The following is a 6,936-nucleotide window of genomic DNA, read 5'->3' as shown; positions in this document are numbered from 1 at the left end:
TTTTGGAATTGGTACTGTTCTGCCTAAAACCATATTTTATTGTTGATAAACAGTAAAACAAGGTGCACCAAGTTAATCTATGCATTTTTCTACCCCATTTACATATAAAATTTATTAAATTCGGAGCTACGGTTATTTAGTTATGAAATAAATCATTTTAACATGGCATTTTAGCAAATTTAATCAAACAACATGTTTAAGTATTTTAAACATGGATGAGAGCGGCATTTATGAAACTAGACAAAATTCTAAGCATTTTACATATATAAATCATTTCAATCCGATGCACAGTTTATGAGTTAAAATATGCAGGATGTTTGAGGGGTTTTCTGTAAATCTGTAATCCTGGGATATTGGACAAATTCGCAGCGCACAGGAAAAAACAAATATGGGCCGAATCTGAGCTATCGGGCCGAACAGGATCAGGCTTGAGGTGCTTCTCACCTCGTGGGCTCACGGCTCAGTCGGTGGGGTGGCTTCCAGGCCGACGCTTGCTCGGCTGGCCTTGCGCGGGCGGTCAACGCGGTCGACGCAGGGGAAGGAGCAGGACTTGGCGCTGGCCTCGTTCGATGCAGAGGAAGCAGACAGGGGAACTTGGTGCCGGCGTCTCCTGGCGATGGTCGGCAGCGAGCGGAGCTTGGCAAGGCGGCGACCGAGGCGACGAACTGGAGGAGGTGCTCGGGCGGCTTGGCGAGGGGAGAGGTCAACGCGGGCGTGCGGGCGCGCTCGATGCGGTGTGTCGACCACCTGCTCGAAGCAGAAGCAGAGGAGGAGGCGACCGGACTTGCGCGGCGGCCTGGAGGAGCTTGGGGAGCGGCGGCGACGAACTTGGCGGGGAGGAGGCCGGGAACGCAGGGGACTTGACGCGGCGGCGGCTTGAAGGTGAGCGACAGCTGGACACAGGGGACCTCAACGACTCGCGCGATGCAGGGGAACTGGGCGCGCGGCTTCGGTCGCTCGTCTCCCTCGCAGACGAGGACGAGGCAGGAGGTCGCGCATAGTGGCCGGGGCGGCGGCTTCGATGGCCGGCCGGCGAGGTCGGACAGCAACGGGGAGACGCGAGGCGAGGCAGGGGAGGCCTCGGACACCATGGCTTGGTTCCTGGGAGGAAGAGGAAGAGAGAGGCCGGCGGGTTAGCGAGAGAAAAGAAAAGAGAGAGGGCACGGGGAGCGGCTGGCGTGACCTTGAGCAAGGCGGCGATGTCCGTCTGCTGGACCGGCGAGGAACAACGGGGTCGGGGAGGTCCTCGGCTGACCTGGAAGGAGGCTCGGGCAAGGTGGCTGCCTCGATCCAGAATGGATGCAGCGCCCTGGGAGGCTGCGGGAGGTGGCTGGCTGCAGTGGAGGAGAAGGGGGCTGCGATCTGGTTGGGCGGCGCTGAAAGCAAGGTGGAGGCGCTCGGGTGGATTTGGATCGGGGGGATCCCGAGGGCGAAGGGAGTTGGTCGGGTGGCGGCGGGAGGAATGGGGCAGATCCCCTAGGTTTTAGGGTTTGGTCTCAAATTAGACTAGGAGTGGACTATATATACATCACGGATTAGGTTAGGGGCTACCTCGTCCCTCCGATCGCAATCGAACGAACGAGAATAAATAGGTAGGGAGTCCAAATAACAAAACGGAGATATTTTGTAGATGTTAGGGGATGATCCGAATCCAATGGTAACAACAAACCGGGTCGGGTACGGGACAACTTTTGGACGCGCGGGAGGGGGCGATGCACTGCGCAAAGAGGGGCTTCGGTTTAAGCAAGAGGGAAAACGAAGAACAAGGTTGGTCTCGGAACGGTCACGAAAGCAAGGAGGAACGCGGCAACTACGAGCGGATGCAATGCAGATGATGCGATGATGAATGCAAACACACAAATAAATCACACGACAACAACGAAATAACTGGAAGGCTTCTGGAGCATCGGTCTTGGGGCGTTACAATTCTCCTATTTATTTCACCATGGATGTTGAATCTGGGAGCTTCCCCTTGAACATTGAGCCGAAGGCACCTCCCCCCGGCTTCTCTGAGAAGTTGCTGGTGGCATGCTGCAAATCATTGTACCTGAAGGTAATCAACGTGCCCCCAGCAGTCTTTGATATCCGAAGAGTCCTATCTCGGTGAAATTTCTGATATAGGAAGAAAAACACAATGGCAAGGATTATCAGAATTGCAGCAACTCCACCAACTGACCTAAAATCGACTCCAAACTTCCAATAATCACATCATCTATTATATTACCTTGAGGAGATGACCAAGATATGTCAACTCAAATTCAAACCAATCTATGTTAACCAACTCACTAACATATCATTATTAAAAAATATTAACCAACTCAAAGGTTGGAGGCTATATTCAGAACTACATCTCCTGGAAAGACCATCATGACATACAAACAATCGGAGCCATAACATAACATTCAAAAGCAGAAATAGTGATCCACTTTCTCGAGGAAATAACTAAATAGCAAGCAAGAAGAACGGGAAAGGTTGTTGGCAGCTATCAAACAACCGCACAGACGATAACCATACAAAAAAAATGAAGTTGTCTCTGGTGGTTAACTACACTGAAATTACCAAAGGAAAATTATGCACAATTAGAAAAAAAAAGATTCCCAAAATAACTACCTTGGATCATCTTAGGGAATGTTCCAACAAAGAAGACAATGACTTCTCCTTCTCACCCATTGCATTAATCCATTTGACTGCACATATGGATAGAATTTACTAATTAGCATCCAAAATAAGCAAAATAGGTATAGTTGTTTGAACACACCTCTGCTTTGCATGAGCAGAAACAAATAACTCTAAATCTATGACCGAAAACATTATAGAAAATCATGAAGATTAACAAACTTATGATACTGATGACTCATCATCATAATAAAAATGGTATATAATGTAAAATGTCGCAGACGAAAAAAAGTTACATATGACATTCCTATTTTGCTACAGAGAAAAATAGAACCAGCGAAAGTGATAAATGGGTCTCTATGTAAAGGTTGGAGGCTATATTATGATATGTGAGAATCAATTAAGGCAAAATAAATTCAAGATTTTTATTCCTATAAATGTACATGAATAAATACCCATATTCAGTATGTTATTCTTATTTCATCTACATATAAATTGGAAGATCACTTCAATCCAGAATTTGTTACCTGTGAGCTTATCAATGCAGTTCATTTGCGTTGGTGTCTCTTCCCGAGCTAACCACAACCACTCGGCTCATGAGCGACCTACGTCAATCAGGCAAAGAAAGGAGGAAACATGATGGCATAACTGAAAGACCAAGTATAATGGTGGGGTGTAGATGCGTACGCAAACGCAACTGTAGAACGACATGTCATAGGAGAATAAATGAATCTAATATATAAATAAGACATAAAAACTCTTAACAGAAAGAGGAATCAAAATGCCATGAGGGGAATACATCGTAGAATTGGCACTGAAACTTTAATATGTTTAATTTAATGCAGAGACAAATGCAGTGAGAAGATAATAGCATCAATATACATTTGGGTTTAGTGTTCGGTCCCAATCTCTCCAATTCACGAAGCATCCTTGCAAGCGAGCATGAGAATTGCCACAATCTTCTAGGAATTCATGGTCCAGCCTACCCAATCTCAACCAGCGCCAAAAATTGGTGATCCCTTGAATGCATTAAGTTTGGACCAACTCAAACACGCTATCCCTGCAGAAATTGGACAAAGTGAAACCACTAATACTTTCCACTTATACAAAACAGAAAGCTGAGGTTTGACTGATTTCACAAAGGAAACCTAAAATCGACTCCAAACTTCCAATAATCACAACATCTATTATATTACCTTGAAGAGAAGACCAAGATATGTCCTGCCCTCATTCTTCAGATGGTGGTTTTCTTTGAACTGCAAAATAGAAAGAAACATGCTTTATCTTATGTGGCATGTGGCGCACAGAAAGAGCAAAACAGATTTGAAGCCAAAGAAGCTTAGCAAATTAGGAAACACTAGAACTGCATCCTGATTCCTTAAAAGCAAGTACAGATATAACGTAAACATGAGAGTAATCAGGTCCAAGTAATATATAGAACTGAACATTTCTTCAGTTATGTAGCTTCCATTGGCTTCTTTTAATTGCTACAAATTCTCATATAGCAGCGAAAAGATTCTAAAGTAATCAGGTCCAAGTAATATATAGAACTGAACATTTCTTCAGTTATGTAGCTTCCATTGGCTTCTTTTAATTGCTACAAATTCTCGTATAGCAGCGAAAAGATTTTAATTTTTGCGAGGGAGCAAAGACAAATTAACAATACACAAGACTAAATGTAGACTAAGTCATAAAAAATTTACTACTCCTACCTAACTTGTTATCTTTAACTGGAACTAAATAATAGAAAAATGAAATCGCATGACTTACATAGATCAGTCCTCCCCTGTCAGCCCTTTTGGATTTCAGCAAACACCATGTAGGCACAAAGAAACAAAACCTGCACAAACAAAGATGAGAAGCATTGGATTGGAAGAAACGGGGAGGAAAGAAGAGAAGAGTGGCTTACATGGATTTTTCTTCTACATCTTCCGATCCATGGCTGACAAAAATATGAGAGATTCATCTTGGCTTCGCCTTTCTGCTATGGATGCCGGTGCCGTGGACCATCCCAGACCGTCAACACCTGCCTTGACCCGGCCCCTGCTCCCACCGGCGCTCGGGCTCGCCACCAAAGTTACTACGCAGACAACAAACTTTGCTCGTCCGCGGAACAAAATATAATTCGTCATTTATATGGGCATAGTATAATACTGCACAAGTAGCAAAAAACCAAGCACCAAGAACCTCCTGGATAAACAACAGAAACAACCAAGAAGCACTCACTTTTCAATTCAATGGACTAAAAATATATAACTGTGCATGCAGAAAAATTGAACTCCCATGCATTGCAAAACTGACCACATTCTGAATCCATTTTCAGATGAGAAGCACCAAAGAATATTCCTAGTGAAGTATCATCACAAAAATGGCGATGGTAAGTGGAAAAGACAAAGTCTACACAATAGTAATCTATGAAAAACTGGAGCAACTAAGATCGATGATAGTGCAAATGACATATTATGCCATTTTGAAAACCATCCAGATAAATGAGAACTGGTTGTTTTGCCTATCAAGAAAATTCTAAATGAGAGGTTATGATATCAGATTCACTGACTGCAAAAAGCATGGAAGGTACAATGCAGCACAAAGGAATGGAATTTACCAAATTTCAGTCACTTTGAGAAGGCCTGGCAGGTAGTAATGAGCGCTGCCGCTGCGCAGCGATCGCGAGCTGAGACACCTTCCTGGCTGGCTAGTAATGAAAAGTGTGTATTGCCAGCCATAGGCAATGAGATCATTCAGACCGCGAGCGTCTAGTCGACGGCCATATGATGACCCAAAGATAGCAGTGATTTTCGAGTCGGCGACCATATGAACCATACATAGCAGCGAGCATCCAGCGAACGACCATATAAATTAAAGATTGAAAAGAAAATTCATGAGGGGTCACCGGCAATAGAACCTACAACCCACAAAGTAAAACCTGCCACCAGCGGCAAGACGGCAAGACTAATTAAAGATTGAAAAGAAAATTCATGAGGTGTCACCGGCAATAGAACCTACACCCCACAAAGTAAAACCTGCCACCAGCGGCAAGACGGCAAGACTACTGAGCAAAGAAATTCTGTAATTCTAATGAAACCAAGATCTTAAGCCCGGTGAGCCCTTCAAACTGAACCAAAACCAGTAAACCTGCAAATCAATTAACATCACAAGAGGCAATCTGTTAGCAAATCCATTAATTTGATATCAATTGTATTAGTGCCATTACTTGTACAGTAGATATCAAATGAAGTGGAAGTCACTCAAAATCAGCACAGGTGCGTAATAAAATCAGCAGCCCATCACCTGCATTATAGAACATACTTGGAGAGGAAGATGCCCAGGACGCAAGGAGGGGAGAAGAGAAGGTTTCTCTCGCTACCGTTCCGGCCGACGCCCCACAGGCCCCTGCTACCCTTCCAGCCGCCGCCACGCCCACCAGGCTCCCGTCGACGGATCCATGCCGTCGACATCCTCCTTAACCCGGCCCTAAGAATTTCAAAAAGATCGCTTCTCTTTGCTGTCATTCCTCCTAAATTCAGAATGGTCATACTGAAGAGCACTCATTCTTTTAGCACAAACTAATGGGAAAAAATGGATGCGGCTAGAGGAGGTGCCTCACCTTGAACCGGCGCACAGATCGCCGCCGAATAGCACGAGTGCCTTGTCCGGGGAGGAGGCCCGGGCCTCTGACGATGCCATCACCAACTCCACGGGCTGAGGCCGAGGCCGGGGCCAAATCCAGGCGTCCTCCTCCTCCTCGCTCCTGGTCCTCCTCCTCCTCCTCACGCATCTTCCCCCTTCCTCTCCTCGCTCACCTCATGCCTCATGGCCAGCGCGCTGGCGCCGACGGGGAGAGGAGAGGAGCCGGATAAAAGCCAAACCGGAGCACATGACCTAGGCGACGACTACGAACCAGACGGTTGTGGTGGATGACGAGGACCTCCTCCTCCCCCTACCACCGCCACCTCATCAGCCGCCCCCTGCTCCTCCAGAAGACCAGGCCACCCATGCTCTCCCACGGCGGCGACCTGCGCCGATCGGAACCACGACGAGCCTCTCTCCCGGCGGCGACCTGCGCCGATCCGGCACCACGACGCATGGCGGCTGCAGCGGGCAGTACGCTCCTCTCGTGGACGTGGCCCTGTCGCTCACCGCCGTGGAGAGGAGTGGCGGCGCGGTGGAGAGGAGGAAGAGGGCGATGTCGAAGGAAAGAGGGGTGGCACAGGGCTCGAGGATGGGAAGGGATTGGCTGGGCTAGGTTTTCACCGTGTTTCGATGGGAAACTTCTTGTCTCTCACGCAGGGAGCAGGCATCACGCACTGCATCGGTGGG

General features: G+C 46.9%; 1 long non-coding RNA gene across 2 annotated transcripts; it reads right to left on the bottom strand.

Moving 5' to 3' along the window:
- Nucleotides 1-1,876: 1,876 nt before the first annotated feature.
- Nucleotides 1,877-6,111, bottom strand: LOC120963102 (uncharacterized). 2 transcript variants are annotated; one of them, XR_012182527.1, is made up of 8 exons: nucleotides 5,619-6,111; nucleotides 4,526-5,521; nucleotides 4,387-4,456; nucleotides 3,813-3,872; nucleotides 3,499-3,676; nucleotides 3,144-3,221; nucleotides 2,611-2,687; nucleotides 1,877-2,112 (listed from the first exon to the last, which is right to left on the bottom strand). It is a non-coding gene; the product is annotated as an uncharacterized lncRNA (long non-coding RNA). The 2 variants fall into 2 exon arrangements; XR_005755034.3 differs by having other exon boundaries at nucleotides 4,526-6,109.
- Between the last annotated feature and the right edge of the window lie 825 nt (nucleotides 6,112-6,936).

This window comes from Aegilops tauschii, chromosome 4 (genome assembly GCF_002575655.3).
Source record: "Aegilops tauschii subsp. strangulata cultivar AL8/78 chromosome 4, Aet v6.0, whole genome shotgun sequence".
NCBI lineage: Eukaryota > Viridiplantae > Streptophyta > Magnoliopsida > Poales > Poaceae > Aegilops > Aegilops tauschii.
This window is presented reverse-complemented; position numbering and strand designations above follow the sequence as displayed.